Source organism: Danio rerio, chromosome 6, assembly GCF_052040795.2.
Source record: "Danio rerio strain M-AB ecotype USA chromosome 6, GRCz13ab, whole genome shotgun sequence".
Classification (NCBI taxonomy): Eukaryota; Metazoa; Chordata; class Actinopteri; order Cypriniformes; family Danionidae; genus Danio; species Danio rerio.
The window spans coordinates 14,680,001-14,703,414 of record NC_141026.1 but is presented as its reverse complement, the minus strand read 5'-3'; the positions used below and the strand labels follow the sequence as shown (position 1 = coordinate 14,703,414).

At 32.9% G+C, this 23,414-nt stretch overlaps 1 long non-coding RNA gene across 4 annotated transcripts in view; it reads left to right on the top strand.

Moving 5' to 3' along the window:
- The first annotated feature begins 1,911 nt into the window (after positions 1 to 1,911).
- LOC147843407 (uncharacterized) overlaps positions 1,912 to 23,414 on the top strand; it is a 52,666-nt gene continuing 31,163 nt past the window's right edge. For all 4 annotated transcript variants that reach the window (XR_015493305.1, XR_015493306.1, XR_015493307.1 and 1 more), the window contains exons 1-2: positions 1,912 to 1,958; positions 17,410 to 17,563. This is a non-coding gene — a long non-coding RNA (uncharacterized LOC147843407). The remainder of the gene's footprint in view (positions 1,959 to 17,409; positions 17,564 to 23,414) is intronic.

The window sequence follows — 23,414 nt, the reverse complement described above, 5'->3', positions numbered from 1 at the left end:
ATTGTTATTTGAATATTACATTAAGTTTGGTATAATAAGTTTTAGGCTCGTAAAAACTCGAGAACTATACTCAATAGCGGCAATGCATTTTTTTTCTTTGTGTTTTTTTACTTTACAAAATTTCCCTTTCATTTAATGTTAAAAATGAAAACTGAGAGGAATTTAGGAAAATATGAAAATGTACCCAATGCCTGACTGAAGCACAGCTACAATGCCTTCAAAACAGCACAACAGAATCAGTTACAAACGTCTAGTTAGTATTTTGATTATCAAGGCGCATTCAAATATTATGAGATTACAATCTGGTTACGCATGAGATGATCAGTCAGCGCCCTCTGCTGGCTCACTTTCGTATTTACAATAAGCGTGCCGCCAAAAGTTGCATTTGCATTTTGCTGTTAAAAAATGAAATAAATACATAAATGAATAGAAGAGCAAAATAAAAAGTAGGATTAATCCATATTAAAATATGTTTTATTTAAAAGGTCATGACAATGCCAAATCATTATGCATTTGCATTAAAAAGTGATTAAAATGTATATTTCTAGCTATAATATATGTACTACCGGTCAAAGGTTAGAGATCAGTAAGGTTTTAAAATGTTTTAAAATAAGCTTTTCCTGCTCACCAAGGCTACATTTATTTAATCAAAAATACAGCACAAATTGTAAAATTGTGAAATGATATTGTACTATAAAATAACTGCTAATAAGCAGTTTATCATTTAATTCAATAATTTATTCCAGTTATTTTAAAGATGAATTTTCAGCTTCATTACTCCAGTCTTCAGAGTCACAAGATCCTTCGGAAATCACTCTAATATTAAATATTATTATTGTTATTATTAATAATAATATTATTATTATTAATTTATTATTATTAATGTTAAAGGACTAAGCCAAAAAGAAAATGAATGAATGAATATTATGAATGGTAAAAGTAATAAAAGCAATAATGATGGAGTATAAATTTTATTTGAAACTACATTCAATAAGAAAGCAGTCATTCAAAATTTTAATAAGTATTTAACAATTTAACTTTTCTTTTTCATTTAATACATGCTGCCTTGATGAACAGAGCAATTTCCTTTAAAAAAGTAAAAAAAAAAACTTGAAAAAACATGAAAAAAAGATTTAAAAAACTGACCCCAAGCTTTTGACCAGTAGTGTTTATCATATTTAAATGTGCAATTCTTAAAATATTTTTAAAATAAAATACACATAAATTATGTTACAGTTCATTTGCAGCAATAATAAATTACAACGAAACAGAGTAGTAGGCTTTGGGGCTAAACGTTTTTTTTTTTCTTCATGTTATTGATTTGCAGGCAGAACAATCTTGTTAATGATGTTCAGTTTTATTTAGTGAATAAATTATTTAATGTTTTTTTTTCCAATAATTAAGAAATGAACAATTCCCAAACTTGTGCCTTCATTATATTTTAAAACGTCTCTCCCCATTACAGACTACCGCACGATGGCGCCCTAGCTCTTTGCAAATAAACTTTCTGCATCGTCACACATTTTATATAGAAATCTTTTATCACTTTAATTTTTTACATTTTCTGTAAACACCAGGTATCTGCAGATCAGTCCAGTAGGCAATCTCTATATTTAAAGCACCATAGAATGCTGTTTTAGCCATTTAATTTAATTGTCGGCCTAATGGTGTTGCAGGTTCCTCATTTAAGAAACTATTTCAGTTAGGTCAATGTTGATTTAGTTGGGTTTAATAACAGTGTTGATGTAGCAAATTTGGACAAATTACAGCTCACCAGAGTTGAAATCCACTAGCTTCTTTAAATTCCTATTATTAATATGTAGAACAATCCATTAAAATAACATAATGCATTGTGCAAAATAAAGGATAGTTTTGTGCACGTAGATAAGTGGAAAACGGACACCGGAAGTCGCACACATTCTGTAGACTTTGGTTGAAAATGGCCACGCGTAGTCAAGGTGAGTGTCAATCTTATCAAACACAATAAAAGCACAATAGTAAATGTTTCTATTATTTTTGTTGCTGTTGTCGTTAAATCTTTAGTGACCTAAATGTTGGCTAAACTAGAGTTTACTAACAGTACACCTGAAGTGTAGCAACACTACACCTGCTGCTACGGTAATTATACAAGTCATTAACGTACACAACTCTTTATTAGCAAGAGAGTTTAATCACCCGTAAACAACTCAAATCCCCAGGCCTGTTGGCAGGGGCGTTCGTGTGGTTCCCACCCCTTACTGACAAAGGTCCAGAATTTTTTCCATACACGAGGCCATTTGTCCTATTTTGACTGCTGTGCCATAATAAATTGTGAAAATAAGCATCGAACACGGCTTTAAGACCAAGTGGATTCCTCTTTCGGCTGTTGCTTCAGCCTGACTGAGGGAAGTTGAATGTGCTGACCATAGACTGTGGTGCTGGCCAGTTTGTGTTTCCCTAATAAATGACAATTGGCTAGTTTTTATTTATTTATTTATTTATTTATTTATTTATTTATTTATTTATTTATTTATTTATTTATCTATCGGTGTTTAACAAGACAATACATTAAAGTATACAATACAACATAAGAAAAATTACAGATTGTCTTATTTTTCCTATTTTCCCACTATCCACTAAAAATTAAATTAATTAAATATATGAATTATAAACAAACATATCCTCTAAAAGAAAAAAAATAAATGAATAATAATAAATAAAAAAATTAATAAAAATTAAAAGAAATTCTTTAAAAATATATAATAATAATAATAATACACAAGCAACTTTACGATAAATAAAAAAAATGAAATGAAAAGTTCACATTAAGGATTCAATATTTCCTCTTTCCAATTATTTACTTTGTATTAGATCTGATATCAACTGAGCAGGGTAAGCCTTTGATATAATCTAAAACAGGGTTCCAGGTCTTGTAAAAAGATTTGAGAGATCCTGCAAGTAAGCATCTTAATTTCTCAAGTTTTATGTAACTAAAGATTTCTCTTTAGAAAAGAGCAGAAAAAGCAATAACCTGGCGAGATGCAACAGTCAAGTCAACTCTCTCTGAAATGCCAAAAAGAGCTGTCAAGGGGTTAGGATCTAGATTTATGTTAATAGATTTATTAAGTGTGTCAAAAACAGTGGACCAGAAATTTTTCAATTGGGGACAACTCCAGAACATATGGAGATGATTGCCAGGAGACTGCTTACAACGATGAAAGGCATCACTTCTATCAGGGAAAAATTTGGCTAATTTGGCATTGGTTAAATGAGCTCTATGGAGCACCTTACACTGCATAAGGCCATGTCTGGCGCACAATAGACTAGTATTTATTTTAATAAATTCAATAGACTAGTATTTATTTTAATAAATTAATATTTGAGAAATACATATTATTCTCATATTTTTGTCTTCTAAATCTTTAGGATCCCTGCTGAAAAGAAACAGCTTAAACCAACATAAGCTGGTTGGCTGGTTTTAGCTGGTTGACCAGCCTGGTTTTAGAGGGGTTTTGGCCATTTCCAGGCTGGTTTCCAGCTATTTCCAGCCTGGTCAGGCAGCAGATGACCAGCTAAAACCTGCTTGACCAGCCTAACCAGGCTGGGAGCCCAGTCAAAGCCAGCTGTGTCTAGCTTAAACCTGGATGGTCAAGCTGGTTTTAGTTGGTTTTAGCTGGTCATTTTCAGCCTGAACCTCATAATTAAATAGAAAATGAGGCTAATAACTGCAAAAGATCCGTATTTTATGAAAAAAGCTTCTAAATCACACAGAATGAGTTTATTTCAGAAAGTAAAGCTGTACATTGTCCTGTGATGATTGGGTTTAGGGGTGGGGTGAGGGCAATACAATATACAGTTTTGAACAGTATAAAATGAATTGAAGCCTATGCAATCTACCCACTTTTCACAAAAACAAACAAATGTGTTTGTGTGTGTGTGTTATAGATATATCATTCCTCAGGCCCGTAGCCAGGGGGGTTCAGGAGGTTCGAAAGAACTACCCCCCACTGACAAAGGTCCAGAATTTGTGATTGGTCCAGAATTTTTGCCACTTTATTTTCATTTGACCCATTTTGACTGCTATGTCATCATAAACTGTTGAAATAACCCATCGAAGGTTTTAAGAAAACGCACAATATGACAGAAGTGATGTTAACTTTCACTATTGACCTACTGCTATTAAAAAAACATTTTACAAGTAGCATAACTTTTATTCAAAATCTTGAATCTTAATCTTAAGAGAAAAAAAATTGACCACTGAAAAGGTCTGAAGCACCAAAAGCAGCCTAATAAATTTAATTTTAATATTAATTAGGCTGTGTATAAAAATCCCAAATCAAACAACAAGTTCTCAGGGGTAGCTCATATAATGTGTCGGTGCTCTTTGTACAAGGGATTCATCAGAATAAACACCAAAATCAGTCCAAGGCACTCAAAAAATGTGCTATATCAGGTTACCCTTATGAAGTCAAGTGTTATCTAAACGTGTAGGCACAGTTTTAAGAAATAGCCATGTCAGTAAAGGCTTGTTATGAATTTTTTTTTCCACATTTATTGAGTGTCTTAGACTGACTTTTGCTGTTTAGACTAATTAGGCTGTTGTTGTCAGGGGAATTTTCAAGAGAGGCTAGAATCAAATCGTACAGCTCTTTTTTTAAATGTTTGTTTATTATAAATCTTTATGAAATATTTTGGTACATCAAAAATGGAGGATACAACAAACTAATCCAGCTAAAACTAGTGCTTAAAATACCACTTATTGGAGTATTTAAACATTATAATTATCTAGAGAATGAGGTAAATAACTGCAAAAAAAAGTCTAAATTTTGAGAAAAAAAGAACCACCCCTTTCACCATGCTGGCTACAGGCCTGTTCCTACTATGCACCACCCTCCTAAACACACCCCTGAGCCCATTTTTCCCTTTGCTGTACAGCCACATTTACACTGTCCTCATTCATGTTCTGGTTTCCTTCTGTTCTGTTCTGTGTTGTGAGTACAGTACCAGATGTTCCTCCTGTTCCCACTTGCTGCCGGTTTTTCTCACTGTTTTATTTTTATTTTTTTGACTCTGCCACTGCTGGCTGCCATGGCGACACCCATGCAGTGATGTTCTAGAAGGCAGAGGCAGTGATGACCCCGCATGAATCATGCCTACTTGTCATTTTGTCAGGCTGTAATTCACTTTTCTGTCAAATATCAATTAAGACACTGCAGGTGAATAGGGTTCAAATGAGAAAAAGGAAGCTATTTTCCCCAGTTGATTGATTGCATTAAGAATTACAAGCTTTTTAGAATAAAAGAATTTCTAAAATATTTAAATACAGTTGAAGTCAGACTTATTAGACTCCTCTATGTTTTTTTTTTTTTTCCCAAATGATGTTTAACAGAGCAAGGAAATTTTCACAGTATGTCTGATAATATATTTTGTTTCTTCTGGAGAAAGTCTTATTTGTTTTATTTCAGCTAGAATAAAAGCAGTTTTTTTCAACTATTTTAAAGTCAAAATTATTAGCCCCTTTAAGCTATATTTTATCGATAGTCTACAAAACAAACCATCGTTATACAATAACTTGCCTAATTACCCTAACCTGCCTAGTAAACCTAATTAACCCAGTTATGCCTTTAAATGTCACTTTAAGCTGTATAGAAGTGTCTTGAAAAATATCTAGTCAAATATTATTTACTGTCATCATGGCAAAGATAAAATAAATCAGTTATTAGAAATTAGTTATTAAAACTAGTATTATGTTCAGAAAAGTGTTGAAAAAAAAAATCTTCACTCCGTTAAACAAAAATTGCGGGGGAAATAAAGAGGGGGGCTTATAATTCAGGGGAGCTAATAATTCTGACTTTAACTGTATGCAATTGAGACATTATTTTATGAAATATGTGCAAATTTGCATATATTTCTTGACAAAAATCTGAATTTTGCAATAATTACTTAAAAAAATATATATTTTAAGATTAATATTTTTTAATCATGCGATTTAAAAAAAAAATCTGAGATATTTTTCAGAGATATTTTTGGGTATTTATTTTATTGCTCCATAATTCAATGATGTAAACTGCAAGAAAATAAAACATATTTCATATTTTATTTTTACAGTGCTGCATATACAGTAGGCATGGGCTGGTATAAGATTCTGACGGTATGATAAACTTGGACAAAAATTTCACGTTATCACGGTATTGTGCTCACTGCTCTAAACTATATTCTTTTTAAATGTCTGGGTAAAAAACAAAAACTTTTTTTCCCACTTTGAAAACAATATATTACATTTTTTTTTAAGATTTATGATATTTTGAAGCTGTAAACACGTCAGGCTATATAATTAAACTGAATCATTGACTTCTGCTGTCTGCATTTGTTTCAATAACACTGATTTCTTTACAATTTAAAAGAACGTCTGTAGATATTTTTTTCTGCTGAAGATGCTGTTCTAAAAAAAACAAAAAAAAATGTAAATAAAAAATCGTACGCATACCTCAGGGACGGTATTAAAGAAAACTTGCCTGTATTAAAACCTTGGCTTTTCTAAACCACGGTATACCTTGAAAACCGTTATCATCCCATGCCTAATATACAGGTATATGCCAAAAAATTACAATATCATATAAAGGCCATTTATTTCAAAAATATGTTTCTAAAATTGAAGCTTGTGTGTTATATTAGTTCACTACACCCAACCTGAAATATTTCAAGCATTTATTTGTTTCAGTTTCAGGCCTTCTGAAAAGTGTGTTAATGCACTGTATTATGTCCTCAGTACTTTGTTGTGCCTGCTTTTGCACTAATTACAGCATCAAGGTGGCAGGGCATGGAGGCCATCAACCTTTGACACAGTTGAAGTCTTATCGTAGCCCAAATTGCTTTGATATTAGCTTTCAGCTCGTCTTCATTTCTGAGTCTCTGTTCCCCCATCTTCCTCTTTACAATAGCCAGTAGATTTTTCAATGGAGTTTAAGTCAGGTGAGTTTCTTGGCCAATTAAGAACAGGGATACCATGGTTCTTAGGTAGCTTTGGCACTGTGTGCAGGTTCCAAGTCCTGCTGAAAAATAAAATCACCGTCTCAAAAATGCTTGTTGGCAACAGGAAGCATGAAGTGCTCTAAAATGTCCTGGTATAGAGCTGCACTGACTGTTGACTTGATAAAAGAATTGACCCACACCAGCATATGACATGGCTCCCCAAACCATCACTGGCTGTGGAAACTTTACTCTGGACTTTAAGCAGCTTGACATTTGCGTCTCTCCGCTCTTTCTCCAGACTCTGGGATCTTGATTTCCAAATTAAATTCAAAATTTGCTTTCATCTGAAAAGAGGACTTGTTGGCCAGTGCTTTTTTTTCTTTAGTCCAGCAAAGTCGCTTCTAATGTTGTTTTTGGTTCAGGAGTGGCTTGACGCATGGCATTCTACAGCTGCAGCCCATGTCATGCAGACGTTTAATCTAGATGCTCTGACACCAGCCTCATTCACCCTTGCTTGACAATCCTTTCAAGGCTGTGGTACTTGTGCACTTTTTCCAGCCAAATTTTTCCCTTCCTCTTAACACTTAATTAATATACTTAAAAACTGCACTCTATGAGCATCCAGTTTCTTTTGCAATTGCCTCTTGAGACTTTTCCTCTTTCTGGAGGGTTTCAATGATGGTTTTCTGCACAAAACAGTCAAGTCAGCAGCCGTCCCCATTCTGAAGCCTACTAGGCAAGACCGAGACAATTTCAAGGCTTTGCATTAATTAGCAGACTAGATTTAGACACTGGGAGCCTACAATGTTGAATATTGTCATGATATTTTAAATTTGTGAAATACCGGATTTGGGGTTTTCCATCTTTAATCCATAATCATTCAAATAATTGAAACAGCTTAAAAGGGCTGTGAACAGATATAACAAACAAGTTTCACTTTATGAAACAAATTATTGATATAAGATTTCCTTCCTCGATATAATTTTTTTTGGCACTTACCTGTAGTCAAGTCAAATTCTGCATGAACATATTTGCCTCTTAAAAAACCTTCATAGTATGCAGTAGAATAAAAACTGTAGTCAGAATGTAAAAGTTTTGGTGTATGTAAGTACTGCTAAAGTGATTTATTGTTCAGTACAATAGAATAAAAAAATGTGTATGCATAATATATATTTAAATATGTCTTGTAATTGACAAACAAAACATCCACTAGCTATAGTGTGACAAAAGAAACACTGTGTTATAGATGTCTTCCTTACATTAGTCTCAAAAAAAAAAAAACTTTATGAATAGCCAAAAATTATTATTTTTTGCATCCTTTTGATATGAATACTTGTTTTTCTTTTTGTTATATTGTAAGAATCTTTTTACAACTCTTCACTAACTGTTAACCCTAAAGTCTGACATTTGAAATAATTATAAGACAAAATTGATTTATTTTTCAGTTCTGTTTTGCATGTGCATACAGTTGAAGTCGAATTATTAGCTCCTCTGAATTTTTAGCGCCCCTGTTCATTTTTTCCTCCAATTTCTGTTTAATGGAGAGAAGATTTTTTCAACTTATTTCTAAACATAATAGTTTTAATAAGTCATTTCTAATAACTGAATTATTTTATCTTTACCATGATGACAGTAAAAAAAATTTTACTAGATATTTTTCAAGACACTTTACAGCTTAAAGTGACATTTAAAGGCTTAATTAGGTTAACTAGGCAGGTTAGGTTAATTAGGCAAGTTATTGTATAACGATGGAATGTTCAGTAGACTATCAAAAAAAAAATTACTCAAAGGGGCTAATAATATTGTCCCAAAAATGTTTTTTAATAATTAAAAACTGCTTATATTCTAACAAAAATAAAACAAATAAGACTTTCTCAGAAGAAAAAATATTATCAGACATACTGCGAAAATTTCTTTGCTCTGTTAAACATCATTTGGGAAATATTTAAAAACGAAAAAAAAATAAAAAATCTAAGGAGGGCTAATAATTCTGATTTAAACTGTATACAGTGCTCACACTTGTGAATTCGTCAGTACCAAAGGCAAAACTGTAACTAATCTTACAAAAATTATAAGATCACAGTCCAAAAAATACACTTAAATTAATTTGTTGGGGGAAACAAATATTAAATATTAAACTTGAATAAACTGGAAAAATCAAGAGAAACATTAAAAACTTTATAATTGAGTACAAATTTTGAAGTTTACATTTTTCAATAACTCATTAGAATTTAAATGTATTATCTTTCCAGTTCTGAAGATGTTGATCAAACTCTTATTTTAATGGATAAATTAATAAGATTATTATATTTAATTTAATAATTAACTAATTACATTTTGTTTAAATGCAACAAACATGATTGACTATATTCACTGGGAAATTAACAGAACTATTCATTTTCAAAAGGGGGTGTACTCATTCATGCTGAGCACGGTACTATGTACTTAACATAGTCATTACATAAACTGGTTTATATATAGGGACTGTCCTTGAACCATCCTTTACCTAACCTTAACCCAGATATGCTGTACTTTATTAAATACACTGTGAGTAAACATTGAGTACATTTGTACATTTGTTTGGGTATGTATGGAGCACTATTGTTATTGGATAATTGACATGCATAAATAAATACATTTATGAAAAATAAACCTATATATTTAGCTTTTCCTCATATCTCACATACACCATGATTCTTCTTGTCCAAACATATGGAAGTTAAATCCTGCCAATTTTAAATAATTCAAATAAATGATGGAAATTAAAATGAAAACCAGATTAACAATTTCATTATAAAACACTGTTCACAAAATATCTGCCAAAATTCAAATAAAATTATTTCGGATTTAACATTTAATTTTCACTGCATTTAAATCTTTATTTTAAAACTTCATTTTAATTATCGGTTTGACAGGGACCATGTGTTGTCACAGTGAAAATGAAAGTGAAAATTAAATAATTTCATTCAATTTCTATTATTAGATTTTAAGATTTTATTTGATTTTTAGATATTTTGTGAACAGTGTTTTGTAATGAAATTGTTAATCTGGTTTTCATTTTAATTTCCATCGTTTATTTGATTTATTTAAAATTGGCAGAATTTACCTTCCATACAAACAAGCCTGGAATAAGAAAACTGTATACAGACATTTAATTATTTTTAAGGTTTAAATGTATAAAAAATGCAATTATATACATTGGTGAACTTTGATTATTGAACATATGTAGTTTATCATAACATAAAAAAAAAAAAACTTTTGTGCATTTGCTGATAAATGTAGGACCAAAAATTACAAAAATAAATGTAAAAAAAAGTCTTATAACTTGTGTTGTTTATTAAAATACTTTACAGACTATAAAACTAACTGTCTGGTCATTGCCCACTACTAATATAAATGTCAGATGTTAATGTACAGTTAAAGTCAAAATTATTCACCCTCCTGTATTTTTTTTTTTTTCAAATATTTCCTAAATTATGTTTTACCGAGCAGGACATTTTTCACAGTATGTTTGAAAATATTTCTTCTTATTTTTTTATTTTGGCTAGAATAAAAGCAGTTTTAAATTTTTTAAAAACCAATTAAAGGTTAATATTATTAGCCCCCTTTAGCAATATTTTTGATTGTCTATAGAACAAACCATCATTATATAATAACTTGCCTAATTAACCTAGTTAAGAATGTTGAAAATGTACTAATAAAATATGATTTACTGTTATCATAGCAAAGGTAAAAGAAATTAGTCATTGGAAATGAGTTATTAAAATTGTTATGTTTAGGAATGTATTGAAAAAATCTTCTTTTCGCTAAACATAAATTGGAAAATTACAGGGGGCTTAAAATCATATAACCATTTAGTGTATTACGTCTTTATATAGTCTTTATCATCTTAGAGGTTTATGTGTCAAATTTGATACATTAGTGTTAAAGACTTTAACCTTACGAAACCTACACATGTAACACACTGACCAGTCCTGCCCTGACTTGCCCTGCACATACAAGCTGAATCCTGAAGACGCTGAGCGAGCTTATATGGAGGTGTTATATAATCACATCTCTCAGCACTGAGACTTATTCATAATTGCGCCAGGTGGGAGGAACAAGCTTAATCCCCATTGAGTCTCTCTGCGAGATCATCAGGAATATTCTACATGGCTCTGAAAGGCCAATATACTTGAGTAAATGTTAAAAAGTAAAAGAAAAAAAAGTTTTAATTTGTTTAAAGTTTAAAAATAAGTAAAAGTACACTAAAAAAGCTATAAACTTGTTACACAAAGAATGAAGGTTTCAACTTCAATATTTACAACCTGAAGTAATTCATTTAAGTTGATCCAATTGATTTTTTTTTCTTTTTAGTGTAGCTTAGCAAAAATAAAAGTGAAAGAGGAGATTCTTGTTTCATCATACTGAATCATCTCTTATTTCAAATGATGTAATTCGTCCAACAGGTAGAGTAGCAGTATTTTTGACAAACCAAAAAATACAATGGCAGAGGTCAAAAACATGCTTAACAGTAATTAATATTCAGTGACGACCAAAAATATAGCCCTTAACCCTCTATTGGGTAAAGTACACACTGACATACTATATACAGTTGAAGTCAGAATTATGAGCCCCCCTGTTTATTTTTTTTTTCCATTTTTGTTTAACGGAGTGAAGATTTGTTTTCAACACTTTTCTGAACATAATAGTTTTAATAATTCATTTCTAATGACTGATTTATTTTATCTTTGCCATGATGAAAGCACATTATATTTTACTACATATTTTTAAGACACTTCTATACAGCTTAAAGTGACATTTAAAGGCTTAACTATAGATTAATTAGGTTAACTAGGCAGGATAGGGTAATTAGGCAAGTTATTGTATAATGACGGTTTGTTCTGTAGACTATCGAAAAAAAAATAGCATAAAGTGGCTATAAATTTTGACCTTAAAATAGTTTTAAAAAATCTTAAATAAAACAAATTAGACTTTTTTCAGATGAAAAAATATTATCAGACATACTGTGAAGTTTTCCTTGCTCTGTTAAACATAATTTAGGAAATATATATAAATGAATAAAAAAATCATAGGGGGGCTAATAATTCTGACTTCAACTGTATACTAATATATTGTATGGAAATAGATATGGGCAGCACGTGACGCAGGGGGTTTATTCCACTGTGGTGACCCCTGATTAATAACGGTACTAAGCCGAAAAGAAATTGAATGAATTAATAAAAATATATTTCAGACCTATGACAATATTTAATAATTTAGTTTATCTTAATCATGAACAGGCTTTATATTGATGTCATGGGTACTTCAAAATACAGCCAATAATTATTTTTAATTTAAACCTTCAGAATGCCTTTTAGGATTATTGGCATTGTATTTGGGTCAACATGGTGGCTCAGTGGAGTTTGCATGTTCTCCCTGTGTTCGTGTGGGTTTCCTTCCTCTATTACAGGAGCCAATCATCAATCGATATATGGCGAATAAAGCCCGCCTTCTAGTACAGGAGCCAATCATCGATTGATATATGGTGAATAAAGCCTGCCTTCTAGTACAGGAGCCAATCATCAATCCATATATGGTGAATAAAGCCCGCCTTCTAGTACAGGAGCCAATCATCGATCGATATATGGTGAATAAAGCCCGCCTTCTAGTACAGGAGCCAATCATCAATCGATATATGGCGAATAAAGCCTGCCTTCTAGTACAGAAGCCAATCATCGATCAATATATGGTGAATAAAGCCCGCCTTCTAGTACAGGAGCCAATCATTGATCATTATAGACTGATATTGATCCAGGGGAGGGGCTCAGACCAGACGTGAATTTCTGCAGATTTTGTGTGATTTGGAGATTTAGAAATTAAACTTATGAGACATTTGTTGTTTCATTTTATTAGTGGTTCCTAATATGAAATTCAGTCAAGCTTGGCAAGCAGTTTTGGAGAATTTGATGTTTCCCCATTCATACAGAATGCCCGAGTATACTGCCCGAGAGGCGTTTCAAAGATGGCTATCGAGTGAAATGACTTGCCTTAAAGAGTTCTGACCCAGTCTTAATAATCTTCATGCTTGTAAGAAATCATCAAAGCTGTATTGATAACTCCCCCGCCATCACATTATCTAACCAATGTGTGGGCAGTTTGTTTTTAATGGAAGTCCTTGGCAAAGCTTCATTAATGTTTTCATGTCAAGGGGCAAAATTACAGTTGCTGAGAAAAGATTATTTTAAATAGTGAATCATTTCCTTGCTGTTTCATTTGCACAAATGATGGTGTCATAACAGTGGGTTGTTTATAAAAGCTTGTGAATAAATCTCTGTTCAAAATAAAAAAAGAACAACAACACAGATTGTTTAAAATTGAACTTTGTGATATTTTTATCCTTTTTCAAATATATTCAAAGTGAATATTAACAAAGCAAGAGAAACTTTCACAGTAATGACTATTATATATTGCCACAGTCATATCACCCTGCAGCTAGGGCTGCACGATTCTCATGCTTTTTTTTTTTGCTTAAAATCAAGATGATGATTCTTTCTCACAATTCGTTAGATGTAAAATAAAGGTTAATACGAGTATGCTATCGTTGTTAATTCTCAAACATATCGTCACCTTGGAATTATAAGGTTCTATCTGCGTTCTGAATGATTTTGAGATATTGAGCTTCAAAGTTTTTGCAATCCATATAGCAAACAGTATGTGTGCAACATTTGTTTTAAAAAAAAAATAGTCTTAATGTAAAAACTAAGTTGTCATTTAATAAGAATATGTCAATAACTCAATTTTGACAAAAATGTCAGATAGAACCTTAGAATTCTAAAGTGACATTATGGTAAAACAACAATAATAATATTAGGCCTATGTGTAGGTCTACTGTTGCTTAAAATGCTAAATTTTGTCCAGTCATTATTGTGGACTTGAACAGACTTTCAATATGTCCTGTTTGTTCATTCACAGTAAAATGATAACATCAGAATACAACTATTCATAATTATAAAGTTGAATTGTTATGTTTGAGACATGTGCTTGTCATTTGTCATTGACAGCATTATTAGACCATTTGTTTTCACTGGTAAAATTTGTCATTATCAGACATTTGTCATATTAGATTTCTACTTGCATTATATTCAACATTATATAAGCTAGACTTGTTATACTGACACTGTCAAGCATTTATTTTCATGCACAACACTATGTGTTAGCTATGAAAGAAAAAACATATCAAATGTTTGCTGTAATCATAATTGTAAAATGAGTTTTGAGCATTCAAATGATGTGCAACCAGTTTCATTTTCACTTAGTGCGGCTGATGGCTGTTGTCACTGTGATAAAACAACGATCGCTCTGTGCAACAAACTGAATGTTATTTACAACTTTTTTACTTTTTATTCAAAGTCTATGCAGGTTCTGTTCACTAAAGTAGATGTAATTAGCGTGCTGCATGCACGTGCGGGCATTCTTGCAAGTAAACAGCCTCGCGGTCAGCTCACGTGTGATTGCGCGACAGTGAATACATCATTACATGAAGACAGAAATGACATTTCTGGATGAATTATACCTTGTGACCTTATGTAAATCCAGTATGTGACACTTTTAAGGCCGTTTGAAGGTGTTCATGTTCCTGTGAAGACTTGTGTGACCGCCTGTAAGCTTCTCTCCTGACCTTGAAAATATAAATACTGGGAAGTATCTCTGGACTGATAGCATTTCATAACATTTAAACATATAATCTTAAAATATCAGCAAAATCACCTGTTTTGTTATCACTGTAGACATTACGCTAGAGAATCATTCAAATACTAGCTCTTCGACAATGTTGGGGAATTAGTTTCTGCTGTTCTGACATCACTGCAGATGTGAATGAATGGCAGAAGAAAGTAGTTCCTCTTACAAAAGGGTTTTGAGACTCTGTGTTTGATTTTTATTTTTATATACACAATTATGCCGTCGAACTGTTGTATAAACGCAATATCAGAAGAGTAGCAGTGCGATGTGGCTGTATATGATCACTACATACACACACACACACACACACACACACACACACATATATATATATATATATATATATATATATATATATATATATATATATATAGTTGAATATTGGCAGGGCCAAACAAAATATACTTTTCTTTTTGTATTCAAAATGTTATTTTTGCACGGAATCTGTAAATTATTTAAGGTCTAAAATGTAAATCCATTTAGAACCACTTATTTGAAAAGCAAGTTTCTCATATGGTAAAAAATGTCTTCCATTTATACTATATCTACTGAAAGACAGAAAATGTTACTTTATAAACTGTATTTATCAATCATATAAAGATAAAGATGCACATTTTCAATAATTTTACTGACATTTATATAAAAACTGAAAAAAATATATTTACAAACACTTACACAAGTAAATAAATAGACTCAATGTGCTAAACAATCTGTGGATTTCTTCAGGCATAGGTTCTGTGTGGCCTAGACATAGACATCTAAAAATAGCATATAAAGGCATTTCATAGGTCACTTCTGTCCATTTCTGGAAGTGTTTATGTCTTGGCCCCATTGTTGTTTCCTAAACACTAGCGTTGGATTATGTCTTCCGCATTTAGCAGAGTGTTTCGAACGGGCTGCGTAACACAAAGAATAGAATAATCTCATAGCCAAGATTAGCATATACAGATATAGGACCGAGAGACATAAGCCCTCGTGAATGAGTGTGAGGTAAAAGATAAACAAAGCAAACTACATGACCTAGAAAAGCAAATAAACCGATACTTAAGAAGCTCAGCTTATAGATTAAGTATGGATTTGTTTGGAAGTCAGAGTGTTTGTGCTGTGAATTGTTAATGTTGTTTTGATAGCAAAAAAACATCCGCTGACAGTTGCTCTTATTATAAATCCCTTGTTTTTCATGAAGGATCACTGGATGCTTCAACTTTATTTTGAACATGAGTTCAATTGTGTCTTGATGCCTGCTTGTGGACAAGATTGAGTGTAAACAAATTGCTGAGTGCCAAATTAAAGAGAAAGTTCAAGCAAAACTGGAAATTTGCTCACCATTTACTCACCTTCGAGTGATTTTAAACATTCATGCGTTAATTTTTTTTTTTTCTGTTGAAGACAAAAGAAGATATTTTGAAGAATGTTGAAGACTCACACTGAAAAAAGTGAAACAAAACAATGATCCGTTTCAGTTTTGCAAAAATTATGTTTAAATAAACGAACATACTAATAATGTTTTACAGTAATAGGTCTCTGTTGTTAACATTAGCTGTTGGATTAGTTAATAAAATCGCTTGTGGCTTGTTCATGTTAGTTTGTAGTATGCCATAGATACACTAGATATCGCATAGCATAACAATGCCTGCGCCTCAGTGTGCATACTGTACACCCTGAATTATTAATTATTAAAAATAATATATACCATTCAAATCAGAAAAGTGGATTTTCACAATGAGACGCAGGGATATCGATGGTTCACACAAATTGTTCATAACGGAAATTAATTCATAAACAAATCGCTCCCTCCATTAAAATTAAAAGTGAAAGGGGCTGTGTTTCAGGACATGGATTAGACCAAATTTAACAGTAGCAGATCCCTACAGCAACATCTTAATTTTAATTTTACAGTATGAGCATTTTTTAAAGTTTTTTTTTCTATAATTTAATTACATTTTATACTAGCAAACCTTTATTTTTAAAATTTACCACTGAATTTAATAAATTCTAAACAAGTGATTGTTACATTAACTTATTTTGTCCTCTACTACAGTAAAAGTAATTGATTACTTTGATTACATTAGAATACCACAAATTCCTAATATACAGTAGGTTACTGTAAGAGTTTTAAATTGACCTACAATGCAGTGCATATTACAGTAGTGAACTGTAAAAAAATGTATGTGATATTTTACTTTTTTACAGTAAATATCTGTAAAATTGCGGCAAAGTCTAACAGTGCAGGGACAAAAACAATCATTGAACATGTGACCAAACCCCAAATACTGAGACATTTAAACTGACCAATAAAGATAAAGCTTCAGGACCACACTTTAAAACCCCTGAAAATCCAAATGTATGTCAGCCAGACCCTGATTTTTATCTAACCCAGACACATTGTGATTACGTACCCCTATATACATTTCTGGAATGCACCAAATACGTCCCAGAAGCGAAGCTTCTTAGCAGTTTTTGTTTTCACGAATCCGCCAGAAGTCGCTGTAAGCTTTTTGAGATCTCAAATTTCTCTGGTGAGTGCCATTTGCGCCTGCTCTTCTCACCTCAATCCACCAGAGGCCACTATCGACTGACTTAACGACTGACTGACTGACCGATCAACTAACCATCCTTTATCTACCTTAAACCCAACAAATACTGTTTTCAAAAGCACAGATTGACCAGCGCCCAGCCGTTTTTAGATTTTACCACATTCTCACCCTGTTATTTACTTGTTTATTTTATTTTTAGCATTTGTTTTTGACATACCTGCTTTCTGGAACCTTTCTTCGCTGGACTTGAACCCCGTTGTCACAGGCAACTCTGCTTTGCATCTCAAATCCTCCGATGTACATGGCGAACCACTGGACAAACTAATAACAGCAGAAAAGCCATCCACATGGAGGTAAGCAGTCGGCTGGAAAGCTTGAAAAGGAACGGCATCATAACACCTCGTAGTGTTCATTTTAAAGATGAAATGCAGCCATACATAGCTCTGGTTACATAATTTGCGGTCTCCAGAAATGTATATATGGCTACATTTTTAGAATGAGCCTTTATGTTGTCGTTATCAGTATCAGCACTTCTGCCTTTGGAATCTTATTGGCCCTTTTTGTTGGTAAAAAAAACATGGTTTTGCAATATAAACAAATGCATATAATAATTGTCATCCTTTCAAAAGTCAAGTACACAAGTTGTTTTTAGTTGATTTTATTCTAGCTAACTCATATTGACAAAAGAAAAACTATTGCAAAATGTTATCAACAACTGAAATTCATTAAAAATGAATGGATAGTTATAATTTTTACTTAACGTTAGCAATTATTGTACATTCAATTGTACAGTTCTTTTTACTTTTTTATATATATTTTAAGTTATTTAGTATTTTGAAATCATTAATGGTATGAGTCAAATAAACTAAATAAATGAAAATGGTTTTAGTGGGCGACACGGTGGCTCAGTGGTTAGCGTTGTCGCTTCACAGAAAGTAGGTCGCTGGTTTGAGTCCCAGCTGGGTCAGTTGGCATTTCTGTTTGAAGTTTGCATGTTCTCTCTTTTTTTTGCACGAGTTTCCCCTGGGTGCTCTGGTTTCCCCCACAGTCCAAAGTCATGTGGCATACTGTAGGTGAATTGGATAAACTAAATTGGCCGTAGTGCATGTGTGCAAATGAGTGTGCATGGATGTTTCCCAGTATTGGGTTGCAGCTGGAAGGGCATTCGCTGTATAAAACATATGCTGGATAAGTTGGCAGTTCATTCCTCTGTGGTGACCCCTGATGAATAAAAGGACTATGCTGAAAAGAAAATGAATAAATGAAGATAGTGATTAGCTACAGCGGTTCAAACTGCAGTGCAGTCCTTGCAAAATAAATTTAAAATGTTATCAGCAAGATGGTGAAAACTTCATTTCTAGTCAAACCATCTTCTGCATTCTTATACCAAAAACGGAAATTAGTGCAGTTATAATTGCTTAATATGTAGGAAAGCATTGCCATCATGTGATTATATTGTTATTTCAGTATGGAACAATTTAGTGTTGAAGTTAAATCAAAAGTAATTCACACTGAAAATGAAACGATTTAATAACAATATTTTGCTAGCGTTGCAACTTAATTAGTTTCAAAATAAATGTATAAAATGATAAAACAGTAACTGACAAAAACATATGATATTAATTGTACCCAGCTTAATTGTGAAAATGCCACCTGAGAGAGCCAGAGACAGAGAGTGTGAAGAGAAAGCCAGATAGCAGGAGAGCCAGACAGCCGGCAGCTAGATCTCTGCAACTCTCACATATGGTCGCCCACTGAAGCTACGCAGGGCTGCGCCCGTTCAGTACCTAGATGGGAGACCATATGGAAAAGCTAGGTTGCTGCAGGAAGTGGTGTTAGTGAGACCAGCAGAGGCTGCTCAACCAGCGGCCTGTGTGGGTTCTAACGTCCCAGTATAATGAAGGGCACACCATACTGTCAGTGAGTGCAGTCTTTCAGATGAGACATTAAACCAAGATCCTGACTCTCTGTGGTCATTAAAAATCCCCAAAAATTTCCTTAGAAAAAGTAGGTATCAGCGGGGGTCAAATTTGTCTACTGGCCTCTGTCCATCATGGCCTCCTAACCATCCCCATATCATAATCGGCTTCATCATGCAGTCTCCTCTGCTCAGCTGGTGTGTGGTGTGCGGTCTGGCGCAATATGGCTGTCATAGTGTCATCTAGGTAGATGCTGCACATTGGTGGTGGACGAGGAGATTCCCCCCCATTGTGTAAAGCGATTTGAGTGTCCAGAAATCCGCTATATAAATGTAAAGAATTGTTGTTATTATTGTTATTATTTTTTTATTGTTATTATTACAATCTAGTAGACCATGTGACCAAAGTTCGAATACCAAGACATTCAAACTGACCAATCCTGATACAATTAATTAAAATGAATGAATAATTATAATTTTGACTTGGTATAAGAAATAATTTAAGGCTTTATACAATTTTATTTATTTATTTTTTTTTTTTTTTACAGTTTGAGTCAAATAAATTGACTCATGTGAGCCAAATAAAACAACTGAAATTGGTTTTAGTTTTATTATGTGTCACTTTTACTTATAGGTAAGTATTTGATACTTAAAGATTTCAACCAAATAATAAAAGAATTTTAAAAAGAAAAAGAAGTTTTAGTGAGGTTTTAATATTTTTTTTCCTAAATATATTTTGCTCTTTTAGTTTGAAAATGTATGCTGATTGTTAAAAACAAAACTAAAGCAAAACAAATAATATTTGGTTTAACTAAATACGGTATACTGTGAACGATTTTTGTAAATTACACAGAATTCAACTGTAGTATGAACTGTAATTTTCTGTAAGTTACTGTATTTTAAATTTGCATTGTAAAAATGACTGTATATTTTACAGTAAAAACATACAGATCTGTAAATACATGTGCAGCAAGTTAAATAATGCTGTAAATGTAAATACAGTATTTTTGCTGTAATTGGTTTACAGTAACTCATTTACAGTAAGTATGTACAGTAATCCTCAGCCAAATCCTGCATCTTAAAAAAGCACTTTAGACTAGAACAAAGCAAGCCAATCTTCACCTCTGTCTCTCTACTAATCTTTCTCTTCCTGCGTTATGAATTGATCATTAATCAGGCTCGTTTGCATATAACCTGTTCTCCTGGGACTAATCCCACATACCCACCTAAGCTCTAACAGACAGTCGTCTCCGGCAACAAACGCAAAGGCGAATGAAATATTGTGAATTATTAATTGTCTGCCTCGTCCTTTCTGTGGTCTCTGCATCTCGCTTCCTGCTGCTGCCGTTTCCAAGGCAACGGCATTCCTGCGGCTGCATCCGTCTGTGGCAAACAGCAGCACTCTTACATAAAGAGGAGTCATGCTTCATTCAAGAGTAATGTGTCCTTATTCATGCTTCCTGCTGCAACATACAGGCCTATCGCTTTAAGATGGCACTAACATTCAGTTCTTCAGCCTCTCCTGCTTCACTGTCACGAACATTGAGTGAATAGCCTTGGCATCTTTGAACATCAGTGCACATCACTAATATTAGGCAGGGTATTGTACATTTATAAACACCACCTTTCTCTAAAAAAAATTGCAATAAATTGACTCTTAGGGGAATCGCTTTAAATGGATAGTTCACCCAAAAATCATTCACGTTACCTAATGTGTTAAGTAGCGCATTAAATAACACATTATTATATGATTCGTTTACATAACATATTTAGCATTATTAAATAAATGTGGACCCCTGATTAATAAAGGGACTAAGCTGAACAGAAAATTAATGAATGAATAAATAAATGTGGCGTTCATTGTTATATTATATTATGTAATGGATTAACAAATGCATTTGTGTATGTGTGAGTAAACATAAACTAATTAGGCTGTAAAAGGTGCAATAGGTGATCTGCCTAAATGCTAACTGCTTAGCATAATATCTTTCGAATACAATCCCTCCCCGGTCGCCCAAAGCCATGCCTCCTAAAATCACAAACATGCACATTAAAGATGGCAGAGACCCACAAGATCAATGGTTCTCTTAACTTTTTTTCACCAAGTACCACTTCAGATAAAAATGTTCTCTCCAAGTACCACCGTAATAACCTGTATTGAACTACAACATAGTGTAAAAGCCCTAATAAAGCAGCTACAGCTCTGTACAGTTCAATAACATGGCAGATTAGTTCTTCTTATTATGAATGTTTATTATTGTCAGCCACTTTAACCATTTTAAATAGTTTGAACATTAACACTGCACTGTGCTGACAGGTAAAAAAATAAATAAATAAAACGTCAATGTTTAAATTTAAATATGAGTTTAAAAGTAAATTAAAAATGGCACTGTTCTTAAAAAGTGAAAAGCAAACTGCTGTCCTTAAGTGTAAAGTATTATCATAAAGTAGCCTATTCATTAAAACCTGGAAATGTTCCTTGGACCTCATAAATATAGGCTACATGTCATCATATTGATAAACGGTCCCACTTTATATTGTGGCCTTAACTAATTTGTACTTACACAAGAATTAATAGTTTGTTACAATGTACTTATTGTGTAAATACATGTATTTACTGTGTACTTATGCTTAATTAAATACATGTAATTACATCTGTAATTAACTTTTGTAATTACATTTGTAAATACACTGTTGACCATCCCTTACACCTTAACCCACCCTTAAACCTACCCACACCACCAAACCTGTCCATAACCCAACCTCTATCCCAACTCAAAAGCACCACAAGTGTTCTCAAATACATTATAAACACAGTAAGTACATTGTATTTATTTTTTGATGCAAGTACATAGTAGTTAAGGACACTTAATATAATGTGGGACCTGATATACAAACTCTTTTTGATAAATTTTGAAATCGATTTTGCATGCATGTATGACTTATTTGTATATCTTTGAAATCTAAACATTAACTTGTATTTTAAATAAATATATTGAATTGACATATTTAAATTAGAAATAATATCTGCTTACTGTGCGTTAGAGTAAGCTTTGTGTGTCGAAAAAGCAAGTGATTATACTATTCCTGTCAACATTGGGATATAAAAATACAAGATATGCCCTTAACAACCGTTACAAATATGGGGAGGAAATTAGCTTCAAATGATAGAATACATAACAAACATTTAGAAAATTGAAAATAGAATAAAAGGTTTAGCATATTAAAATCAATATACAGATCATATCGGTGATATCATATGTGTTAGGAAGCCTGTACCACAGTTTTAGAACCACTGAACTAGATTCTGTCATTCGCCAGTTAGAAAATTTTATAGTACTTTATAATTAGGGCTTGACATTAACACCCGCCAAATGCGGGTAGTTTTAAGCTGTGGTGGGTTAGATAGACACTCCCACTAGCCACTTTGGCTGGATGAAAATAATTATTAAATTGTAGTTTCCTTAAAAGCTTCAACAATAAAGATGGTCCAGTTTTTGTGAAATGTAATCTTACGCCTGTTTCACACCGCAAGCGTCAGCGGCGCGTCAGCAGAGCGTGCCCAGCGTGTATGTCGAGCAGTAGCAGCACGCAGGCGTTTGCCTTTCACACCAGCTGTGTCTGCAGCGCGCAGCTCTTTGGCAGCTGCTGCAGAGATCAACCTATCTCTGTCTTTTCTATCTAGTTACCCATGTCTCTATATATACAAATACACTTTTTAATCTTTTCATCTGCACCAAGGCCCCTCCTATGCTGTTTCTTTATCCTGCAAATGTTTATTTTACAAATTTTATAGATCAAATAGTACTATATGCTTCTCAAGCTAACTTATATGAGAAGTGTCTACAGTCAGAAGACAATCGCCTGTCATATCATGTCATTTGTTTTTTGATTATCAGGTTGCTGTAGACCTAGTTATAATAATATTTATACAATATAGTTATAATGATATTTATACATGATCAAACTAGTGTTACCTTCTCCGCTTCAGTGATGTCCAGTGGCAGAATAACAGCTCGTTAATTCATGCTCGTGCAGAGGATGAGAAGGACAAAAGTAACCAATGCATGCCATTCTTTTACTTATTTTCGTGTTGTCAGATTCACAGTGCAAACAGCTCCCGGTAGGAATAACTCGAGTGAACATAAAACAAAGCAGATTAAAACTTTCTTCCTCTGCTCAGCTGCACAGAACACAGCGAGCTCACATAATCCAGCATGCGTGTCGAACTACACTACCCACAATACACTTCGCTATGGACTACAAATCCCATAAATATTCTATTT